Consider the following 26,341-nt stretch of genomic DNA (forward strand, 5'->3'; position numbering starts at 1 on the left):
ATTTTAATATGCAGGGTGTTCTTTGGCAGTCTTTGAAGCCTCCGTGGCAGGGCCGGACTGGCTGTAGCGGGCACCGGGCAATCCCCCGGTGCGCCACAAGGGTGGAGCCTGGTTTTGGGCCCCTGGGGGGCGTTTTTGTTACAGGGCCGTTTTTGCGACATAGCTGCAAAATCGGCCCTGTAACAAAATAGGCCAAAAACCGGCCTTGGCAAAGAGCTCAACAGCACCCCAAACCCCCCAGGGGGGCAGCCGAGCACTTTGCCAGGGCCGGTTTTGGTTCCCAGTCCAACTTTGCTCGGTGGTGCTAGGCAGTGCCTTAATTGTTTTGTAATGAGACGGACAGTACTTATGCTGTTATAAAGTGATACACTCATAGAGCTCCTGTAGTTGTATAATTACTCAGGATTTATGTGCCTAAGAGTTACTTAAATTATTTTTAGTAGGTGCACTGTAATGTTAAATAGTTTTCATTTTAAAATCTTCTCTAAGCAGATGATTATCACACTAAATAATAGTCAAATGTCAGAAAAAGAAGACGTATACACTCATTTTTTTTAAAACAAACTTTTATTAAAACAGAAATAAACAAATAAAAACGTAACGTTAATATAAGAGTATAATAAACAAAATGTGAGACGGACTCCAGGGTAGCAGCGTAGGTAACCTGCAAAACAAAAATAAAACATAAGTCCTTAAATTTGGATCAATGTGATTGAATGAGGTGACCAACTGCATATTTATGGACATGATCTAACTTGATAGAGGTGAAGTTCTATCTTTTCTATGGATTACGGTAATCTCCCACTAGGCAAGGTTGAATTAATGGACTACGACTTAAATCAATTAAACACACAACTAAATATAGTACTAAAACACATCAACTGTATAAAAAACATAGAATTTATTATTACCCTCCCAATTGGGTTACATTCTAAAAAATAGTACCATCCATACAATTTAAAACCGCCACCTGGCGTGATCATACAATGGGAAATTATTAAAAAACAGTCAAAGTTACAACAACAGTCAGACTGTTGTTGTAACTTTGACTGTTTTTTAATAATTTCCCATTGTATGATCACGCCAGGTGGCGGTTTTAAATTGTATGGATGGTACTATTTTTTAGAATGTAACCCAATTGGGAGGGTAATAATAAATTCTATGTTTTTTATACAGTTGATGTGTTTTAGTACTATATTTAGTTGTGTGTTTAATTGATTTAAGTCGTAGTCCATTAATTCAACCTTGCCTAGTGGGAGATTACCGTAATCCATAGAAAAGATAGAACTTCACCTCTATCAAGTTAGATCATGTCCATAAATATGCAGTTGGCCATGTCAATTTTGCCAATCTAAGGAGTCAGGGTTTTTTACTTTGTCTGTGGTTAATATCCCCCTCCCTGCCATAAAATACAGGGGAACCTCCTATTTTGTTTATTACATTGAATGAGGTGAGACATTACATCATTACGAAAGGCAAGATTGTTTTTTTTCACATGCACACTCATGATAGTGCACCCCACCCCTCTCGCGGAATCACCCTCAACAGGAGTCTGTAGGGCAGTGCTGCTTGTAGGCTTAGGCCTATCTTATGGTATAGATGGTATTTAAAATGAGACAGAGATGTGACAAAAAGAGGTCAACGTTCACAGATTAACATAACACTTGGCAATATTGCTTCTTCGCACGTGTACAGTGTGCTTGATACATCCCACCCCTCTCGTAGGCCCGCGCTGAAGAGGTGTCTGTAGGGAACTGCCTGCTACAGTATGGTCCAGCAGGTCTTTAGAATGATTCAGAGATGATACAGAATGAGGTGAGAGATCACGTTATTAAGCAGGACAATATCGTTTGTACACAGTGAGTTTAATTGAAGGCATTGTGTATCTAGGCCACTCTGCTTACCTTTTGCAAACACTGCTTTTAGCAGATCTCACAACTTGAATTCTGCTTTGGATCTATACTGCAGACAATATTGAATTCAGCCTTGATTTATTTTTCTGCAGTGTGGTCAGCAGCATTCATAAAGAGAAAGATAAATAGTGTGAGAGAGACGGAGAGAGAGAAAGAGAGAAAGAAAGACATTGAAAGTGTGAGAGAGAAAGTAATAGATGGAGCAGGAGAGGTAATGTTGATACTGGAGAAAATCTTCGCAGTTCACCTTTTGCCTCCGGTGTGTGTCCTACCACGTGCCGGTTCATAGTGCACCCTCAAGTTTAGTGATTTGAAAGATAGGATAGAATTATTAATTGCAGAGTACATACAACTGCATACATATATTTCTGCATTACACCTTTGCACACCCAGGTTACTTTATTACATCAACTCCCACTGCAAGGAGGTGTCTGTGCGCCCTTTTCCTCCCAGTGTGCTATGCCCCAGGCACTCCCACTGCATAGCAGTGAGTTCTCATTACTGTGCACCTAGACTGCTGCACCCCATTGACTCCCAGTGTCCGTAGGTGAGTGCTCTTATGCTATCCAATCCCACTGCCCGGAAGTAATTGTACATTCCTACGCACTCAAGTTGCTGCACACTATCCACTCTTCCCGCTCACATGTGACTTCTCGTTGCATCAAAAACAAGCTTCTCCATTCACCTTGTGAGCATGTAGAAGCGACGGACATTTATCCAACTATAAAAACTTTCCTGCTATAGGAAAAAAAATACAAATACAATAATATAGGGTATGGAGGACTGCGTACGCATAAATCGCTGCGTCACTTTTTTAATACAGTCTGCTGCATCTCATCTACTCCCTCTGGTGCGCACCCAGGCCTCACTGCTCACCTTTTTGAGGACAGAGCACTTTCTGCATCATGCAGTCCTGATATCGCTATGGCAAAGGACATACTCGTGCACCCATCATCATCACAGGTTCTTCTCCCGCTCAGTCCTTGCGGTACCACTAACTCAGTGACCAAAGAGGCCATGCACGTGGTAGTGGGCCCCCTGTCCGGTAGTTCGGGCCTATATGAGGCGTCTGAACCACCAGGTCGGGCCATCACAGAGCTTGCAAAAATGGCATAGAGCACGTGCGTCCAGTCTTTTTTATTGGTAGGGTCACGTGTGTTGTGACGCCTGTGCTGGATGGGTGTGGTGTGGGTGTATACCAACTATGAAAGAGTGTGTGTGTGTCGTTCTAACAACTAGACCTGGAACTAAGAAATCACTACAATGTAAATTTGGGCCATGTAGCATTGTTGTGTTTTCACGGAAGTGTAAGTGGAGTAGGCTGGCATGAAGTATGCCAGTGCTGCGCGAGGCTGTGAACAGTTACTCCGGGGCTATGGGCATTCGTCCATCGTGAGCTATATGAGAAGTCAGCTGATTCAGGTGTCTGTGTTGTAGTGCTGCTGTCACCCTGGTCTTGAATGCAAATTTGTCATTATGTCTGTGAAGTCTCACAACATGGCCAACATGGAAGGTATGGGGAATCACTGTTCCTACATTTATCCATAGTTCCACACATAAAAGATGGTGGACATGACACATTTCTGTGAATATGAATGTTTTTTGTACATTCAGTGGAGTTTTGTAGATGTAGTATTACAGAGCTATGAAAGCTTTAGGCTGCAGTTTTTGGGACATGAAGGGCAGCTAATATATAATGCATGTGGTCATTCGGGTATACTGTCGAACTTGGTGCTGGAAATCAGTGTTCGAGCTTCGGAGTCGCGTCCACATCCTGTTATTGTAGACAAATTACGTAATCTATGCGTGCCTGAAAATGTACTGTAAATACGGTGCTCATGTAAATCGCTGACATAGTTTTGGGTTGACTTTCCGCTATATAAATATGCTAAAAAAAAAACTCGAGTAATAGCACACACTTATAAATTTACTTTACACTTTGCTTGCAGTATTGTAATGATCCAGTTTCTACGTTCGTATTTGTAGAATGAGCGAGAGAAAGTCATATAACCGCACTTTTTAAACAGACACAGATAGATAGATGAAGTGGGTACAGGCACATGCGCTCGACTCATCATAAACTGTAGGAGCACTACATGTGAAATAGTACACAGAAGATTCTATCGTAAAGGGTTCATAAGTTGTGGTGCTCTAAGGTAGGGGTAGTTTGTATGGAGCCTGCAATGATACGTGCTCCGGCGAAGCCGCACTGATAGCAATGTCTTTTGACGACTGAATTCTGCCTTAATAAGGTTACATGGTGATGATTTATGGTGCACTGAGTTAGTACTAGTAGTAGCTCTGGCGCTTAGCCTGTGCGTACCCTGCGATGATGCGCGGTCAGGGGGGCACAGTAATTGTACTAATGTCTTTTGCCTATTGAATTCTGCATCAATTCGATTTAAAAGTGATAGAATGCCTCATTGCTGACATAAAACTGTTCACTCTTCTTTGCTATGATTTAGGGCGCACTGAGTTAGAAGTATCTTTGGCGCTCAGCTTGTACGTACCCTGCAATAATGCATGGTCCAGGGGGGCTGCATTCAGACCAATGTCTTTTGTCTGTTGAATTCTGCCTGAATACGGGCATGTGGCTATGACTTATGGTGCACTGACTTAGTAGTACCTTTGGCACTGAGCGGGTACGTAACCTGCGATGATGCATAGTCAGGGGGAGCCGCACTGATAGCAATGTTTTTTGCTTTGTGAGTTCTGCCTTAATAAGGCCACGTGAAGATGACTTGTGGTGCAGTGAGTTAGTGGCACCTGAAGAACTCAGCGTGTGCGTACCCTGCGATGATTTGTGGTTTGGGCGGGTCGCACTGGTACAATGTCTCTTGCTTACTGGAATGCGTCATGTGCAATCGACATTCCACCTGAATTGTGAGCCCTCACAATGTAGATCGAAGGCAGTAGTCAGTACAGACATTGAGGAATGTTTTTTGTCGCATCCTTTAACAAAATCTGAGGACATAGAGTACAATTGTCTCTGCCTTAAAGAAAGCAAGGCTGAATTTCATGCTGTCCGTAGTGTAGATCCAAAGCTGAATTCAAGTTGCTAACCCTGCTGTCCGCACATAGATTGAAGGCAGTACTCAGCACAGACATTGAGGAATGTTTTTTGGAAGATCCTTTAACAAATTTTGAAGACATATAGTACAATTGTATCTCCATTAAATAAGCCAAGGCTGAATTTCATGCTGTCCGTAGTGTGGATCCAAAGCTGAATTCAAGTTGTGAACTCAGCTGTCGGCAGTGTAGATCGAAGGCAGTAGTCAGCACAGATATGGACAAATGATTTTTGTCACTTATTTTAACAAAATCTGAAGACATACAGTACGATTGTCTCTGCATTAAATAAATCAAGGCTGAATTCCCAATTGTCTGTAGTGTAGCTGCAAAACTGATTTCAAGTTGTGAACCCTGCAGTCCGCAGTGTAGATTGAAGATAGTAGTCGACACAGACATCGAGGAATGCTTTTTGTCACTTATTTGAACAAAATCTGAAGACATGCAGTACAATTGTCTCTGCCTTAAATAAAGCAAGGCTAAATTCAATGCTGTCCATAGTGTAGATCCAAAGCTGAATTCAAGTTGTGAACCCTGCTGTCTGCAGTGTAGATCGAAGGCACTAGTCAGGACAGACATCGAGGAATGCTTTTTGTCACATCCTTTAACAAAATCTGAAGATATATAGTACAATTGTCTCTGCCTTAAAAAAAGCAAGGCTAAATTCAATGCTGTCCGTAGTGTAGATGAAAAGCTGAATTCAAGTATTGAACCCTGCTGTCCACAGTGTAGATCGAAAGCAGTAGTCGACACAGACATTGAGGAATGCTTTTTGTCACATCCTTTAACAAAATCTGAAGACATATAGTACAATTGTCTCTGCATTAAATAAAGCAAGGCTTGATTCAATGTTGTCCGTAATGTAGATCCAAAGCTGAATTCAAGTTGTGAACCCTGCTGTCCGCAGTGTAGATCGAAGGCAGTAGTCGATACAGACATAAGTCTGCGATGCTGTGGCGCTGAGTTCGGAATGGGCCTGTATCGAGGAGGCACGTGGTAATGGCGGCAGCCACGTGGCAGGGTGAGGACCTTCGCTGTGCCAGAATCTTTTGTCTTTGCACAAGTGAACCACGCCCAAGGCGAAGCCTAATTGTTTATACTCTTATGCTGGAGTTGCATACGTTGGACCAGCCCACTCCATTTCTGCTTCAATGGGGGGACAACACAGCTACATGACCAAGATATTCCCCAGTGTCTGAGATAATATGGTTGCGTCCACTGTGCAGTACACTACATGTATTAATACTATATCTGTACATGGAATTTTTTTTTGTTTCTATTGTGAGTTGTGTATAGCATATCACCGGTACACTTGGGATTCTGAAAGTCATTGTTGCTGTGCGAATTTACTCCCTTATATTGGTTGCCACATCTCTGAACATTCAGCTATTTTGCGCTTGAGAGGATATGGTATCTTGGGAAGGTCCGTTGTCCTGTTTTGCGCTGCCTCTGAGGTAGTAGGGTGGAGGGGTCCGGGGGGTGGTTGTGGTGGTGGTGGTGCTGGGTGTTGTGATTTTGTTGGGCATCGAGGTGCATGATTAGTACCTCTATCACATATCGTCTTTAAATATGGGTGGAGTTGGGTGTAATTCACGCAGTAGATAGTCGACCTCCTTACACCAGTTAAATGTTGATGTTAACTTGTTACTGATAAGTGGAGCAATTGCCTGATTTTTTAGCGGTTTGTGGCAATTTTGTTGGCGGAAGGAATCAATTAAAGAGTGGTGATATGTGCAGTTTTTACTACGTTGAGATTGGGATGTTAATTAAAAAATATCATAAAAAACAGATATGCTTAATGAACATTATAATTAGAAATTAGCATTCAAAAAACCTTTGAAAATTCACTGAAAAAAAACATAGGTTTCAGGAATTAGTTATAGTTAGGAATTAACATTGAAAAAACCTTGGAAATTAATTAAAAAACCATAGGTTTCATCTGTTATAGTTAGTTGGACTAACTGTAACTCGCGCCCCCGCAATCCACTGCTGATAATGTCGCATATTACATCATTCATGACATGGCCAGTGACATTACTGATGACATCAGTGATGACATCTCAAATGACATCATTGATGACATCACTGATGACATCATCCATGTGACAATCTGCTACAACTGATCATACACTAGTATAACTTTTCATCACTCACTGAAAAATATCAGTACCATTTTTAAAATAATGACACACCAACACAACTTTCTAAAAACCCACTCACTGCTTTGTAGATCTACACACACTTCTAAACATTTACGTATACATTTACTCATACATGCTGACAAAGATCAATGAAACACTATTAAATATACTTATAGATTTATATTGACATTACCCACAGGACACATTTTATTGATTTATATAGTCATCCTACTCACTTATGCAAATAATTAATTGTACTTACATTTACTCAGCTATACACTCTTACAAACACCTTTTTATTTATTTGTATATTTAGTAACTCATACTTAGTGTGTTATAAAATCACTGTTATAAGTATACAGTTTTCCTGACAGTCACTCAGACAATGACTGGCTGTTATGTATACTTATTTATGTTGAACAACTTTTATATACACTGTGTTTTATATTTCTACTTTCTTGGACATGTATCATTGAGAAATATATTTACTCATTAACACACCAATAAAGAGATTCACCCACCCAAATAACTGTTTCCACATGCACTATTAACCTCATATACCTGCTAAATCAACTATTTATACATATTTGGACAGTTGCACACTTCCCACCCAACTACACACATATTCACTGTCTCATACAAATAGTCACTTAACTAATTAAAAACTAATATAAAATTTCACATAGCTAGTAATCAACTTATGCAATAGTTTACACAACAAGAGACAGAGTGATACAGATATTCATAAAGTTAAATCAGTATTCCATATATTTAGTGAGACACTTTAAATTACTGACTTAGACAATCAATTACAGTGCTACTAAATTCTCCATCCAGAGACATATACATTCACTCACTCTTCAATGCAGATTCCTATATATATAACAGTTATTTAAATATGGAAGCAAACCACATTCACTGGATGATGTCATCAGTGATGTCATTTGAGATGTCATCAGTGATGTCACTGACATGTCATGAATGATGTAATATGTGACATCATCAGCAGTGGATTGCGGGCGCGCGAGTTACAGTTAGTACAACCAACTATAATGGAGGAATTTCAATGGTTTTGTACAAGTGAAATGTCCAGCTAACTATAACACCCCTGAAACCTATGTTTTTTTCAATGAATATATATTTATAGCAACCACTCCCGATTTACGAAAAAAATCGGACTCCGACACAGGCATAAGCTTTACCATCCAGCCGTTTATTTAATCTTCCGCTTGAAGCGTTTCAGCACACCTGCCTTGCTCACAATGGTCAGTCTCATAAAATCAAGTGTTTTTACCAGAGGCAAGAAGTGTCACATGATCAACATTATAATGAAACAGAAAGAAAGACTACTGTACTCTGTCATTACATCACAATATTCCCAACGATCACTTGTTTGAATCAATAGTTAAAATTGTCACTAAAATTCAAATTTGATACAATGCATACTTCATTTAGTGTTTATAATACAATGCATACTTAATTTGGTATTTTTAATAAGTCAGTCATTCATTAGCATTTCTAAACATGCCAAATTATCAACTATTGCAATAATAGCAGATAATTTATAAAACCCATTTTCATATGAAAAAGTCTATATGATTATGTATTTGAGATTAATTATTCTTTCCGTGATGTAGTCTCAATGGAAGTCCTTTCCCGAATTTCTCTTGAATAGCTAGTGACATTATTAATTTCAGTAATTGCTTTTCCAAAGTTCGTCCAATGGGATATATATTCAGTGATGTAATTTGAGATGTCATCAGTGATGTCATCAGTGATGTCACTGACCATGTCATGAATGATGTAATATGTGACATCATCAGCAGTGCATTGCAGTTGTGCGAGTAATAGTTAGCTGAACTAACTATAACAGAGGAATTTCTATGGTTTTGACAGAGTGAAATGTGCAGCTAACTATAACACCTCTGAAACCTATGTTTTTTTTCTGTGAATTTCTACGTTTTTTTAAATGCTAATTTCTAACTATAACGTCTCTGAAACCTATGTCTTTTTCAGTGAATTTCAAATATTTTTTAAAAGCTAATTTTTAAGTTTAATAGTAGTTATACCTATTTGTTTGTACTGATTTTCTAAAGTTTTTTAATAAATATTTTAATCATTAAACAACATTATATATTTTTCTGAAAATTGCCAAAAAAATTCAACTAAAATTCAAACTGAAACATTGTTTAATTTTTTTGTTTTATTTGTTTATTTTGATATATTTATATTATGTTCTTTTTTCCAACTTTTTTTCGGAGTCGCGCACCCAAAGCGTACACATCACGGTGGGTGCGAGGATTCTAGCCGCCATTTTAGAAAAGTTGTGAAGGATCCGCGTACGGTGTGCGACAGCTGCGTGTTTTGGAGTTACATCCTATACATTTAATATTACTTGATGTACGTGATTGTTATGCGACCTGTTCGCGACTCCTGCTCCTGTGCAATCGCGACACATGCGCATTATTATACGCGATGCTTGCGTGGCGGCGGGTCCCGCATGATGTCATATACATGCTGGGGCGCGCTGGGTACGCGACTCCCGCAAAAAAAAGTTATGTTCTAAAATGATAGGTATGTGTCTTTAATATACATATTAGGGCAAGAGATTATCTAAGATTTATGCAAAACCCTATCACACAAATGTACAGATTATCAAAAGTAAAAAAACGTAAGATTCAATATGAGCACAATATTGTATAAGATGCTTTAATGTTAGTATATTGCTCAGAATCAAGCCAATACCTGTTTCGTCGATCGGGGCAAGAAACCCGCGACTTCCTCAGGGCTTTCGATCTTCAACTTGCAATAAAATGCCTTCTGGCTTCTTATACTTCCATCCCAGCCTCAAACTGGCTGGGTGAATACATCTTACTCCGTATCCCGATCTCGTGCAATGATCAATTCTCCAACTAGCACAATTCAATATTTGTGCTACAATTCAGACTAATTCAAAATGGCATGGTCCAATATTCATGCCACGATGCGGACTTCAGTAATGTCCAGTCAATAATGCTGTATTTTGCATCAAAGCACCGTCTCATTAACTCCCCTGCAACTCCATATGGCCGCTGGATTCTGAGCAAGATACTAACATTAAAGCATCTGATATATTATTGTGCTCATCTTGAATCTTAAGTTGTTTTTCTTGTCATAATCTGTACATTGGTGTGATAGGGTTTTGCATAAAGTTTAGGGATCTGCTGATCCGGTTTTGGGGAAGTTGGATGATTGCCCCCGCCCTAGGCACCCAATAACTAAATAGTACCAAACAACATAATATTACCGCAATCTGTGAGCGCCAATACTATCCAGGGTATAATCATCCCAACTTTTGTCTTAGATTATCTAAAATATTCATAAAAATATTATGTTTGTACTTATAATAAACGTATATTATTTTTAAATGTATTTTCGCCAAGTCGCGTCAGGTGCATGCTTCGGGATGTGCAGAGTGCGCGGATCCCATGTGACCTAAAAAAAAAAGATTTCATTGGTTCACAACATTTCCCACTGTAACTATTGAAAGAGACCATCAATTTTAATCATTCTTGTTGGATCATCTTTAGAGAGACATCTCTTTTCCTACATGAACCCTTTTTGCTTGTTTTTTTTGGTGTTTTTCAAAAAATATCAAACAAAATGGCATCTGGTCAACAGCAGCAGTAGGAGGAAGTATCTTCTGAAGAAGAATTCTTGCAGGAGGCACCACGTCCACAGAGACCAGAATCTGTCATGTGGAAATTCTTCACTTTTCCACCTGGAGAGAAGAAAGTAAATGCCAGAAAGGTGACATGCAAAATTTGTGACCGCGTCCTGTCAAGAGGCAGTGAAAAAAAATACTCTTGTGGCACTGCTTCTATGTACAAGCATCTCCGGACCACACATCCTTTCAATCTTGCTGGGGAGGAAATGAGGTGAACTGCTTCGAACCCCTCACCTGCTGTCGCAAGTATGTCTGGAGCATCCCCAGGAAGATCTGCAATGGACATTAGGCCAGAATTCGCATTTCTGGAGCAACACTGCGTGAAGTGTAAGAAACTTATATGCTTCGGTGATCAGTTGGTGGATGCAGTTTGTGCTGAGCAATGCAACTAAGCATGGGCGGATCTAGCGGATCTCGCGTACGCGAACTTGCGGATTTACGGATTCGCAATCCGCGAAGATCCGCGAACTCTAGCGGATTTGCGGATTTTCCCGTTTTTTGTGTTGGCGCGCGTTCGCGCCGATTTTGGGACAAGTTCGCAATTGCGAACTTACTTTTCGGCTCGCAACGGCCGCGACTATGTTGTTTCTACGTCTGGTTTATCATCACAGGTTCACAGCACCCTCTGTTTCACCACTGCCACCCTCTGGGACACCCATGCCACCCTCTGGTACATCCTCACTGCCACCCATTAGGTTTATTTATCACTGTAGATTATGGTGGTTGAAAAAAGCAAGCACACCTGCCCTTCTTCAACTGCCATCAATTAATTTGTGTTTCATTAATGTGTCAGTAATTTTGAAAGTTCCAGTCTGGCTGGCACCTGCTTCCTTCCTTATCTGTAATTTGCTTTTTGTTGCAGTGAAAACATTTTTTCACAGGACCTTTATGGTCTACTTGTAGCTATTCTATGAGCCTGCTGTTTGGGTCATAGCAGGGTCATAAGAATAGTTGCAAACTCTGGAGGGGCCCATCAGGAAGCACTACCTTGAATGTTACGAATGTTAAGTTTGAACTTTTGCACCTGCTCATTGCTTTCAGTTTAGCTAAAATTGTTTTTTTCTGCAATTTCGCGCGTTTTTTGGGGCGCGAATCCGTGCGAGATCGATTTCGGAAGCCGCGAATACGTGCGAATACAAAAGTGTTTTTTTTGCGACGTGTATGTTCGCGTGATCTTGCGCGTGTTCGCGAGGCGCTTCTAGCTATACGTTTGCCAAGTTACCCTATCGGTCGTACACGGGCGCGGCCATCTTGTTGGCATGACGTAATTCCGTTTCCGGCCGCTATGTGTAATCTCGCAAAGTGTGCTGCTCGCTAGTACAATTGTGCGCGTACTCGCAAGGAAAATCTCGCGCGAACTTACCCACGCGGTCGTGAACGGGCGCGGCCATCTTGTTTCTCATTCATTGCTATGGTTCTGGGCATGCTTTCTCTATCCTCTCTCAATCTCTGCCATCCTTTGCTTGTTTGAAGTTTTTTTGATCTAATTTTACTTATTATCTATCCCTCTATTTTTCTAGCTCTATATTTTTGTGTTTTCTGCAGCTTTTAGTTACTTTTAAACTACTTTTTTAAACTCTTTTCTTTTCTTCTTCACTATTCTATTTCTTGTTTATCATTTAACTCTATTTCTGCCCAGACCATGGTAAAGGGAGCCGGGAAGCACCCTGAGAAGGGGAAGGGTCCCGCACCCCGTGCCCGGCTCCCGTGCGGGCGTTTAAGGGGGGAGCAAGTAATCCTGAGGGAGATCTTCAGCGCGGAGGAAGTGGCGGCACTGATCTTCCACGTCCAGCGCCGCCTCCCCAAGACGATCCTGGGAGGCGGCAAGATCGCGACTGGCTATGGCATCCGGGAGCGTCGCAAGCGGTGGGAGAAGGTGTGCCGGGCCATGTACAAGATCTCTGGGGTCCGGCGCACATATAACCAGGCCACCCACCGCTGGACCGATGTCATGGACCGGGAGCGGGACTTGCTGGACGCGCTCGGCGTAGAGGTCCCCGGGCTTGGTGAGTAGTAGTAGTAGTACATTTACTACTCTGTTTTATCCTGCTCTGTTATTTGCAAATCTTTGTTCTTTACCAAGAGCAATAATGCTGCCGATTACATTGAGGTAAATTATATTTCAAAATCTTCTATGCATTTCAGGTGCACTGCTCTCCTTCTCAGTAGCCTTGCTTGCTACTATGCTTCTTTGTTTTGTATGTTGTGTTCAGAAGCATTTCATTGGCCTGAGAAATTATGTATGAGTGTAGTGTAAAGATAAGAACTGCGTAATGCTAGACACTAAGGGTCATATTTTCAATTACCGGCGCATCCCTGCAAAGTAGCAGGGATGCGGCAGTAATTGTGTGCCATGCCACCACCACCCATTGGCCCAAAACGTCACAGAAGCCTTACGCATCTGTGCCGTAAAGGCAGCGCATTGCTGGAGTTGCGTGCCAACGATGGCGCAGCTCCAGCAATGCTCTGGGGTACCCTATCTCCCCAATGCTGCATCAAGCCGTACGTCGGCTTCAAGCGCGCAGGGTTTGAGTCATGCATCATTGTCCTAAAAGTGACTGATTGACATCTTGTCGATTTCCCTCAGCCACTTTTAGGATTCGTTCCTGCGCAGGTACGCCCTCCCTTGCGCCGGAACGCCCCCTGATGGCGCAGGGCTTTACAACGTGATGCATCGCCCATATGTGGTTTTTTTAATATATACGCCGCACCAACACCATGGCGAGTCTTTTGTTCTGCCGCTGCGTGACAAAAGGCACGCAACAATGGAGGAAAATGAGCCGCAAGGGACTTCTAAATCAGCCCCAACAGACTGAAGTCCAGTCCTTCCTTTAGACACATGGCTATAAGAAGAAATAGTGGCGGTGGTGGGTGGATTGATAGTTTGAGTATTCACTGATCTGCAAGCAGGATGGACTTTGTCTGTCACTTCGCGTGCTGCGGACTGCTGCCTGCAGTGCCAGGCATAGGCAAACCTCTTTAGTAGTCTGTTTATTGAGTTACATAGGAACTTTCTAAGTCAACGTTCCGCAAATCAGGCAATACGAATAACGTAGTATACCACATGAGATAGATCCCGTGGAATAGTTGTCTATCTATTTGCTATTTCTCCAAAATATTTAGTTATTGTTCTTTTGAAATGTTTGATTTGGTTGAAAAATCTCATCCATGTTTTCTGGTCTTTCTTTCTTTCATGTTGTACATCAGCTCCCCCCAAGGGCAAGAGGAGGACACAGGAGGAGGGTGCTGAGGATGCAGGCCAGGATCGGGCAGGCGAGGGCTCCTTTGCTGGCCCCAGTAAGTTTACATTTTAATAAAGAGTACCTATTTTTTCCTAGCGTTCCTCATTCGATTTTTTCTAAATCGTCTTTGATCTTCTTGTAGACTGGATATAAATTCTTATCCTGCCTCGAATATGACTCCCTGTGGTATTACTAGACTATTCTTATTAGTCTGTCTGTGTAGCTAACTAAGATTGGACATTTGGCAATTCCATTGGACTCCCATTCTATTCAGCAATAGCTCTATGCACTGTCTCCTTACTGACTAGATAGTGTGGCAGAGTCATTCAGCTCCCGAAGTCACCGATTATAGATCCCCAATGATCTCTAGATTATCGTACGCAGGACAAGAGAGTAGTACGGAGTCACAGCACAGTCAAGAAGTGTCAGAGGCACTCATGCTTGCAAAAATTCCAAAACCTTTAGCTCATCCACTCTAGTCTGGAGGAACAAAAACCACAGAGTCTATTTAAGTTTAAAAGCTTTATTAAAAGTAAACACATTTATTAAAATCTACTTTGTCATAAAACTATTTAACTGAAAACGGAAAAGTGGTTAGTGCTGACGATTAATTGGACACATTTCTTGTGGTCGAGCCGAGCTCTCACCTGGTTTGAACTTGATCCTGGTCGTGTTCTTAGGAGTCAAGCTTCTGTCTGTTAGGAGAAAAAGTGGTGCGTGTTAAAAATCAAAAGCAAGCATTCATCAGTTGTGCATAAAAGTGCAGCAAGACAACAGCCTTCCCTGGAAAATGGGACATTTTTACTATGGAGTAGACAGTCACAAATTATTACATTGTATTCTGTTTTTTTAACATTTCTCCTAGACCAAATATTATATAGTAGTGAGTGGTGTATTCTAACATTCTTAAATGTACTTTGTAGGTGTAACATCTGGTGACGGGGCCAGCGCGGAGGTGGCTGTGTTGGGCGAGGACTCGGAGGCCTCTGGGGAGGAGGCGGTGCAAGAGCCGGCGGACGGTCCTGTGGGGGATCAAACGGTGGTGGCGGAAACAGGTAAGCTATATATTCCTTACTTATTGAGATTGAAGACTGCATAGTGTGCTTTCTGCACGGGTGTATTACAATTACAAATCAACCAGGTAGTAGCCTCCTCGAAATGTACTTCGACTTAGCTGTGAAGTTTTTGGTGAGAAGAATCCCAATAAGTTCTTAGACGAACGTGATGGATGGGATGAACGAAAAGGGAAAGAAGGGTGTAAGTAAGTGGGACGCGAACTTGTATGATGGCTGGCAAAGAAGAACGATATGTGTTTGCTTGGCCCCCGAGGTGGCTGGGAAGGAAAGAATATGGTATGGTGCATGGCTGGGTCAATGATGAAGCAAGGATGGGTGGAAGGACAGCAGCCTGGGTGGGTGAAACAGAAACTGTATGTGTGCGTATACTTTGACTGAATGGATGCCTGGAGCATGGTATTCTCTGACTCTTAGATAGCACATGTGTATCTAGAGAGAGTAGATGGTCGCCAGGTGAAGTAAGTGTTACCTTGAAGAGCATGTACCACCGCACCCGCACGTCCGTTCCAGTGCAGGGAAGGCAAGGAAAAGAAATTGTAAATGTGTCCAATACTACCATGAATAGTAGCAGTACTTTGTACTGCGTTTGCAATCACAGCATATATCTGGTTATTACGGTGGACACTCCGTACCTCTCTTAATAACTTTAGTTTACTTGTAGTACGTCATTCATGTGTGGGTGTATCACTGTTCACTCAATATTAAGCAAAGCACCTAAAGTCATGTTAGAGCAAGGATGCAGAAGTGGGAGGTTACATAGATACTGTCCTCAATAGTTATGTACTGTGCTTTCAATTTGCTACTTGTACTCTGTGACCCAACTTTCGGCTCAATCACTTTGTGTTATTAATAAGGAGCATTGGTTACAGACTATGTCTTTCTTTCTTCATATAGTTGCTCCTTCCAAATTAACAACAAGGAGGGAGCAGGCTAGATTGGCCCGGCAACGGAGGCTGGAGGCCACTGTCGCCGAATATCGGCGGCTGGTGGCCCTGGAGGAGGAGGAGGACACGCAGTCGAGCGGGGCAACAACGACATCCTCGACTGTGACCACTGCATCCTCCTCCGTGACTAAGCCAGCGCGACCGAGCCGGGCTAAGAAAGACGACCGCCACCGCCAAGCAACCGAAATACCAGCTGCCCCCCACAGGAGCTGCAAGGAACGCCAACGCCGCCTACGAGTCCGCATGTCCAACCTGGAGCAGGAAGTCCTGAAGTATAAGAACTTGGTTAAGGGCCTCCGCTCCGAGCTTGCCACCCTCCGCAAGGAGTATGATGCCCATGCCGCATCATGCACCAGCACCAGCACCCTCCAGTAGTGGAGTGTCCCTTGCCCTTTTTTTATAGACTTTTGGGGGGTGGGATTTGGGAGTTGGGATCGTTTTGGGACGTTTCAAAGACAATCGTTGGGGTTAGGGTGGGTGAGGGAGATTATTTTGTTAGGGCTAAATAAATATATTTTTAAACTTTATCTGACCATACCTGTTTTTTACTGCTTTTCAGTCTGGTGGGTGGGGGGCGGGGGTGTAACAGTAACTTTGTTTTCCTGAACAGTCGTAGGACTTTAGTAGTACAACCGTCAATCTCTTGTCTACTCCGAAATAATACTCCATTATACTACCTCCCACCAAACGCTTATCTTACCTGTAATTTGTGTTAGAAATTAGGGCTAGGCCCAGGGCTGGCTCCAGGTGAAATGGGGATTAACGTTGTCAATCCTGGGCGGGTGACATTTCCTCATTGCGGTGGTACTAGTGGTGTGACACAGTGGCAGTTGCATGCCTATGGAAAAAAAGAAAACGAAACCTTGTTTGTCCTTACTGTAGCATTACAACGGTTACGGTACGATCGAGAAAAAAGCAGGTGACAGTACACTAGAACAGTGCCATAATGTAGCCTAACAAATGGTAAAGTATTTGCTTGCAAGTATAACTAGTACTTGCGTTGAATTTATTTGACATTGGCTACTACTACTAGAAGATATAGTACTGAAGCTGAGTAAGTCTAGAAGATATCCTCGTATTCCTTCACCAGCCTGTTGCTATGACCTTATCCTCCCCAGCAAGTGTGTGGAATTATTGATGTCATTTTAGTCAGACATCAAGCAAAACAACACAGCCCGGGGGAAGAGGGTTAGGGTTTGTAAAATGGATGGGAATGGGGGTTTCTTTTTGGGTAGGTTTTGTTGAGAGAAGAAAAAAAAAGCAGAGCATGGACAAACAATAATTGAAGATACAGACAATCTTTGGTTACAAAGTAAAGGTAAGCACATGCAGTCACACTCATAGAATAAAAGACAACAATGGATACTGTATCTGTATTGCGTATGTTGTTGGAGTTGTCCTGTTGAATTTGGTAAGTAAGTTGCATGCAGCAAACAATTCCTCTTATTGGCGGCACTCCTCCATTCCAGCTGACGCTTCGTCCATCAATGTGGTGACCACTGACAGAAGACACCCTGTCCACTGCCTGCCTGGCGGATGTTGACTGAGACCCGGCCTGTAATTATTGAACGGAAAACAGGAAGTGCTATTACAATACCACTGATAAATAAATAAAAGGTATGTACGCTGTGTGGTTCAAAAAGTGACACTTTGATTTCCCTAATAGACAGTACAATATTTTTGAAATTGCGTGCTCTGTCTGAGTCACCTTTTTAAGGATAAATAAGTATGGCCAAAATATTATAGCGGATCTTTCCCCTCAAGGTAGGTGTACTGTAAACTGTGTTTTAGAACAAAATTTGACCTTCCCAGCAATGCTCCCACCAAGACCCTTACTAAAGCCAGTCGCAAAAATGTAGAAGAACCCCAATCAGATCTCCAAAAACGATGCCTAGCAGAAAAATGGTTACAAAACGTACTTTGAAAGTAACAGTAGGCCCAAATACAGACCGTGGATTGTATTCAAACCCCAGGCAAGACCCGCCAACCCACCCGCAAAAAAACACCCGACAACACCCCCAAACAGCGAAAAAGCTAAATCTCATACTTACAATGTCTCTCGGCCTTCGGTCCAAACGCGGCGCTGTGCAGCTAGGTCATCATCATCATCAATCATCATAACTCCTGTTTTCCACCACGGATTTCCTGAAAAGCAAATGCAATCAAGATTAGACTGTCGCAGCAGTGCTTCGACAGAGACCCCGGCCGCAACCCACCCACGAACAGCAGGAAGCCCCCCAAAACGCTACATTGAGCAAGATGTCAGAAGAAATAGCAAAAAAAAGGCTGTTCCTTATGGATTTTGTCCAAAACACTTCTATCCGGTATTAGACCTTCCCAGGAATGCCCCAGGCAAGACCCGCCAACCCACCCGCAAAAAAACACCCGACAACACCCCCAAACAGCGAAAAAGCTAAATCTCATACTTACAATGTCTCTCGGCCTTCGGTCCAAACGCGGCGCTGTGCAGCTAGGTCATCATCATCATCAATCATCATAACTCCTGTTTTCCACCACGGATTTCCTGAAAAGCAAATGCAATCAAGATTAGACTGTCGCAGCAGTGCTTCGACAGAGACCCCGGCCGCAACCCACCCACGAACAGCAGGAAGCCCCCCAAAACGCTACATTGAGCAAGATGTCAGAAGAAATAGCAAAAAAAAGGCTGTTCCTTATGGATTTTGTCCAAAACACTTCTATCCGGTATTAGACCTTCCCAGGAATGCCCCAGGCAAGACCCGCCAACCCACCCGCAAAAAAACACCCGACAACACCCCCAAACAGCGAAAAAGCTAAATCTCATACTTACAATGTCTCTCGGCCTTCGGTCCAAATGCGGCGCTGTGCAGCTAGGTCATCATCATCATCAATCATCATAACTCCTGTTTTCCACCACGGATTTCCTGAAAAGCAAATGCAATCAAGATTAGACTGTCGCAGCAGTGCTTCGACAAGACAGAGACCCCGGCCGCAACCCACCCACGAACAGCAGGAACCCCCCCAAAACGCTACATTGAGCAAGATGTCAGAAGAAATAGCAAAAAAAAGGCTGTTCCTTATGGATTTTGTCCAAAACACTTCTATCCGGTATTAGACCTTCCCAGGAATGCCCCAGGCAAGACCCGCCAACCCACCCGCAAAAAAACACCCGACAACACCCCCAAACAGCGAAAAAGCTAAATCTCAGACTTACAATATCTCTCGGCCTTCGGTCCAAATGCGGCGCTGTTCAGCTAGGTCATCATCATCAATCATCATAACTCCTGTTTTCCACCACGGATTTCCTGAAAAGCAAATGCAATCAAGATTAGAATGTCGCATCAGTGCTTCGACAGACACCAAAAATGACCCACAAACACCCGGAACCCCGCCAAAGAGCACCTCAAAGGCAAGCAAGTCAGCAAAAACGGCAAGAAATTTCCACCTCATATTTGGTCCAAAACACTTTTGTCCATTATTAGAGCTTCACAGCAATGGGCCCAAATCCGTCAACTCACCCGCAAAGAAGTACAACACCCCCACAAGTGCTGAGTCTTTCTTCATTGGGCGTAATCCAGCACTCTGCTTGGAGGGAAATCGCAGTCTGGAGGAGGAGGATAGAGGAGCATGTTCTTCAGAACTTGTGAACCTGAGGAATGTAGACTGCGGCACCTTCAAATCAATAAGCAAACAAGTGAAGACAGTTCTGATGATGGTCTTGTTTTTGGGATTAGGTGATTAAAGTTTGAATTAAATTAACTGTGCAAAACAAAGAAAGAGAGACACAAAGCACACAGGAATAAAAGTGAATAAGGACGAAAAAGAAAGTTCTTGATTGATTGTCTCATTTTCAGGGCTCGGTGTCAGGGAATAAGAACAAGATTTCGTCATCATACTCTGCGAATTCAGGCTGGATGAGGTCAGTGCCACCGAACAGAGAACAAATCCCCTCATCTACGTTGCTGTCCTCCTCGTCTTCATGCGGCGTGCTTTCTCGTACTTTGTAATCTGGTGGTATGAGGTGCTGATTCATCTTGATCATTGTCAGCCGCTCCACATTTTTGGGCGAGAGGCGGCTCCGTTTGGGAGTTACAATGCCACCAGCAGCACTGAAAACACGTTCAGAAGACACACTTGCGAGTGGGCAAGACAAATAGTTTATAGCCAGGTTGAAGAGCTGTGGCCACAATTGTTTTTTGCCATGCCAATACTGCAATGGCTCATCATTAAGAAAGACCACTGTTGAGTCATTCAGATAGTCCTGCACCATCGACTCAAGGTCAGCAACGGTTCCTCCACTTTGCTTACTTTTTGCTGTGGCTGTGACATTTTTTCGAGAACCATACCCAAGCAAACTTAGCCAATCCTCTACAACAGCCACTGTTTTTGTTGTGTGTGGTGCAGATGATCCAGTTGCCGGTGTCTTTAACGGCTGAGAGGTCACTTGTGCCCCAGCCACAGGTGCAGAAGTGGATTCTTGTGACTGGGGATGGCCTGCTGATGCTGATGCTGAAGTACTGGCTTCTCCTTCAATAACCTGCCGTTCTTTTTCAAACCTCTTGGCTGAACAGGCTAACCAATGTTTGTACTTTTGAACATCTGCATCAGCAAAAGGAAAGAATGCTTCGCCTGCCAGCGCCTTTTTGTAGCGTGGATCCAGAATAGTAGCACAAATGTAATGCTGATCTGACTTGATCTTTTGAAGACGTTCATCACCACGTAGGCGCTCTAATAATTTCTCAGACAAAATTAAATGGTCTTTTTTTTTTTCATCTTTTTCAAACTCAGAAGACACCGACATCAGTTGGTGCTCCAGCATGCACAACAATGGGATAGCTTTTCCCAAATTACAGTCCTCCTGGCTGACTGCACGCGTGAAGAACTCAAAAGGACGAAGCATGTCTGTCAGGCTTTTAACTATGTCCCATTGCGCCGCACTCATCCGCAGGTCCTCCTTCTGAGATGTACCCTCTGTGAAGAAATAGTGATCGAGTACCGTATACTGCTCATACAGACGCTCAAGCATGTAGAAGGTTGAGTTCCAACGTGTTGCCACCTCCTGGATGAGTGCTTTCACTGGCATTCCACGTATAAATAGCAGTCTCCGCAGATGCTTCCGGGCCTTAAAAGAATGGCTGAAATGGTTGCACATTTTGCGGCAGGTGGCCATTACCTCGAACGCTGTACTGTCTTTATCACTCAAGAATTTTTGAACTACCAGGTTGATACAGTGCGCCAAACACGGCACTCTAACATGGTCACCCTTCTGCATGGCCTTAACTACATTGGCGCCATTATCCGTGGAAACATAACCAATCTTGAGTTTTAGGGGGGATAGCATTTTCAAGACCTTTTTGTTAAACTCTTCCAAAAGGTTTTCTGCTGTGTGACTTTTCTCCAAGCCAAACATGGCTAGTGTTGCATGCTTCCGAGCAGCTTTGAAAACTTTGTCCGGGTCAACACCTGCGTTTAGCTTTGCTAAAACACCTGAAAAAGAGACCCAGTGTCCAGTGATGCACATGTAATCAGCGCCTGCGCCACTGGTCCACATGTCTGTTGTCAGATGTATTGTGTGAACAGCACTCTTCTGCAAAGCTGCCCCAATCGCCTGCAGCACATCTTCATGTAGTGCTGGAACCGCAACTCTGGCAAAATAGAACCGGCTCGGAACCTTCCATTTAGGGCAGAGCGTTGCCACTAATTCAAGAAAACCTACCGCTTCTACAAAAGAAAAAGGTAGAAGGTCCACAGCTAGCATTTTAGCCAGCTTAGTGTTATACAGACGCGTCAGTGGGTGGTTGCGTTCATATGGCACGTCTGAAGTAAGCATTGTTCTAATGTTGCCCTGGACCAAGCATTTACGGGCTGATAATGACTTCGTTGACCCAATTTTGCTCGCTGGTGAACTTTTGTGCGTTGGTGTCTCACTCGCTCCAACACTCTTAGTGTGCCTCACATTGGGTGTGCTGCTGACAGGGGTACTGGGTGTAAGGGAAGTGTTTGACACGTCTTCTTCCTGCTCGTCATCATCAGATGAAACATCAACGTTTCCTTGAATTTGGCCTTTCTTGATCGCATCTAGGTGCGCAAACCATTTGACAGTGTGCTGTCTCCTAAGATGACCTCTCTGGTCTCCGGTACCATAGTTGGTACCTGGCTTACCACGACTAACTGCTTGCTTACAAATGGTACAAATGGCAAACTTTGGATTTTTTGGACAAACAGTAAAGAAGTCCCAAACTGGGGACTTGAAGTGTCTGTGGGACATGGAGGAGGCGGCGATACTGGTGGTGGTGGTCATGAAGCTAATGCTAGATGAAGTGGAGGATGTGGATTGCCCAACTTTTGTACGTTTTGCACTTTCACCGCTACTAATTAAGGTCGAGGTTGACGGAGGTCTCTTCTTGCCAGAAAGAAATATGGAAGCGGGACGAGTTGGTGTACTACTTAACTCCAATGATTGTGGTGTTTCCACTGCCTCCTCATCGACAACATCATCATCACGCTCAGCAGCTCTTCAGGCTAGGGTCAAAATGTCTGTTTGCTGCATGCCCGCTGGGGCTGCAGTGACCTTTATGATGACTGGGTCGTCGTTGGCAGAGTCTTCATCAGCAGCAGTATCCGCCACTTCTTGTTGAGACTCATCACACTCCATAACTCTGAGACTTTGGACGAGCTTCCTTTTACGCTTAACTACCTTTGTTTGTTCCCAAGTTTGATCCGTATCATCAGAAGGAGGTGTGCTTGAAGAGGATGTAGACACCACCCTTGATCTCTTCCTTGCTAGGGGTGTGGAAGACAATGAAGGATCATCAGGAGGAGTGGCTTCCTCAAATGATACCTCGCCTTGATTGTCGATTTCCTGATGTGCCCCTACTTCGGGAGGAACAACTATTGTGGGCACTTGTTGTGACCCTCCATGCACCTCTGCTTGCGCATCTCCTTGCGCTGCCTCTCCTTCCACATGTACTTGGGCTTGTACTTGCACATGTGATTGTTGTTGCGGCTGTGGTTGTTCAACACTCGTCAGATGAGCTACAACAACCTGTGTTGATTGAGGGACATTGCTGCTGCTTTCTTGCGATGAGCCAACATCACTGGTCGATGGTGATTGAAGAAGTATACTGGCTGCCTCTGCAGCACTCAAGGGCTTGGACTTAAGTTGGCGTGGTGGTGGTGGTGGCACTGAGCCCAATGGAGCGGGGGTGCTGCTGCCAGCTTGGTCCCCAGCAGATCCCGCTGCAGCTGCTGCAGGCATACTTTTTTTTTTACTCCCAAAAAAAGGGGCGGGCGGCACACCAGTGTCCTTGGTAACTTGCTTCTTCTGCTCCTTACTGGCACCTTTCTTGCTAGAGGAGCTACGGGTTACTTTTTTTGGGGCCATCTTCTTCAGAGCAGGTCAGCAGGCAGCAGTTGCACGAGTTGCAGAGGGTTCTGTGTCCAGACGTGACGTCGCGTGACGTTATGCTGCACACACCGCTGCAGGACTTCTTCCTGGCACTGGTGGTTCTATTGAGTCTTCTTGTGCACCTAAAAGCAATGGAAGACAGAGGAACATCAGTTCAGTTATACACCCCAAAAAATCGACAAAACACAGAAAAATGAGCACAATCCCATGCCATCCATGATGTTTACATTGAAGACACCCCACAGAAAGACTAGGGGTATGCAACACTCACTACCCCTGGGCATAAGGGATGAAAAGTAGGCAAAATAAGTGCAGGCCTCAGACACTGCCTCTCCTCAAAATGGCCCCCTTACACCCCAAGCACATGTTGCCTGTACCAGCCAGCACTCAAGATGGCCACCACCACCACCCACATGGCCAGTCCACATCAACAGTACACCCCCAAAAAACAGAAAAACAGCCAGAAATCACCACAATCCAATGCCATCCATGATGTTTACATCAAAGAGAGTGAGACCACACCACAGGCACACTCAGTCCATGCACCACCACCACCCCTGGGCAAGCAAAAGGCCACACCAGCAGCCCCCCAAAAACGACAAAAAACAATAAAACAAGCACAATCCCAGCCCATCCATGGCCTCAATTATGTTTAAATTCAAGAAGACACCCCACAGAAAGACTAGGCCCATGCAACACTCACCACCCCTGGGCAAAGGGCCACACCAGCAGGCCCAAAAAAACGACAAAAAACAATAAAATCTGCACAATCCCAGCCCATCCATGGCCTCAATGGTGTTTAAATTCAAGAAGACACCCCTCAGAAACACTAGGCCCATGCAACACTCACTACCCCTGGGCATAAGGGATGAAAAGTAGGCAAAATAAGTGCAGGCCTCAGACACTGCCTCTCCTCAAAATGGCCCCCTTACACCCCAAGCACATGTTGCCTGTACCAGCCAGCACTCAAGATGGCCACCACCACCACCCACATGGCCAGTCCACATCAACAGTACACCCACAAAAAACAGAAAAACAGCCAGAAATCACCACAATCCAATGCCATCCATGATGTTTACATCAAAGAGAGTGAGACCACACCACAGGCACACTCAGTCCATGCACCACCACCACCCCTGGGCAAGCAAAAGGCCACACCAGCAGCCCCCCAAAAACGACAAAAAACAATAAAATAAGCACAATCCCAGCCCATCCATGGCCTCAATTATGTTTAAATTCAAGAAGACACCCCACAGAAAGACTAGGCCCATGCAACACTCACCACCCCTGGGCAAAGGGCCACACCAGCAGGCCCAAAAAAACGGCACAAAACACAATAAAATCTGCACAATCCCAGCCCATCCATGGCCTCAATGGTGTTTAAATTCAAGAAGACACCCCTCAGAAACACTAGGCCCATGCAACACTCACTACCCCTGGGCATAAGGGATGAAAAGTAGGCAAAATAAGTGCAGGCCTCAGACACTGCCTCTCCTCAAAATGGCCCCCTTACACCCCAAGCACATGTTGCCTGTACCAGCCAGCACTCAAGATGGCCACCACCACCACCCACATGGCCAGTCCACATCAACAGTACACCCCCAAAAAACAGAAAAACAGCCAGAAATCACCACAATCCAATGCCATCCATGATGTTTACATTAAAGAGAGTGAGACCACACCACAGGCACACTCAGTCCATGCACCACCACCCCTGGGCAAAAGGCCACACCAGCAGCCCCCCAAAAATGACAAAAAACAATAAAATAAGCACAATCCCAGCCCATCCATGGCCTCAATTATGTTTAAATTCAAGAAGACACCCCACAGAAAGACTAGGCCCATGCAACACTCACCACCCCTGGGCAAAGGGCCCCACCAGCAGGCCCAGAAAAACGACAAAAAACAATAAAATCAGCACAATCCCAGCCCATCCATGGCCTCAATGGTGTTTAAATTCAAGAAGACACCCCTCAGAAACACTAGGCCCATGCAACACTCACTACCCCTGGGCATAATGGATGAAAAGTAGGCAAAATAAGTGCAGGCCTCAGACACTGCCTCTCCTCAAAATGGCCCCTTACACCCCAAGCACATGTTGCCTGTACCAGCCAGCACTCAAGATGGCCACCACCACCACCCACATGGCCAGTCCACATCAACAGTACACCCCCAAAAAACAGAAAAACAGCCAGAAATCACCACAATCCAATGCCATCCATGATGTTTACATTAAAGAGAGTGAGACCACACCACAGGCACACTCAGTCCATGCACCACCACCCCTGGGCAGAAGGCCACACCAGCAGCCCCCCAAAAACGACAAAAAACAATAAAATAAGCACAATCCCAGCCCATCCATGGCCTCAATTATGTTTAAATTCAAGAAGACACCCCACAGAAAGACTAGGCTCATGCAACACTCACCACCCCTGGGCAAAGGGCCACACCAGCAGGCCCAAAAAAAGGACAAAAATCAGCACAATCCCAGCCCATCCATGGCCTCAATGGTGTTTACATTCAACAAAACAGTTGTATCATGCACCCCTAACCAACCCTGGTCCTACTGGATACTGTGGCTACCCACAATATAATTTTACTTACCTAAGGAGACGCTACCATACTTCACAGCTCCACAGCTTGCCAGGAGACTCAGCCCACGCCGCCACCGCCGAGAGTCACCTTACCTGCAGTTTGTTGGCGCCGCCGCTCCGGGACTACGAATCCCGGCAGCCTACGCGGCGGCGCGCGTCAGTGACACCGCGAGGGCGCCAGGGGAGGCGCACATAAGCGCCGCAGGGCCGGCGGAGCTCTGGGACATTATTTTACTTACCTAAGGAGACGCTACCATACTTCACAGCTC

The sequence above is a fragment of the Lissotriton helveticus genome, chromosome 2_2 (genome assembly GCF_964261635.1).
Source record: "Lissotriton helveticus chromosome 2_2, aLisHel1.1, whole genome shotgun sequence".
In the NCBI taxonomy this organism is placed as follows: Eukaryota; Metazoa; Chordata; class Amphibia; order Caudata; family Salamandridae; genus Lissotriton; species Lissotriton helveticus.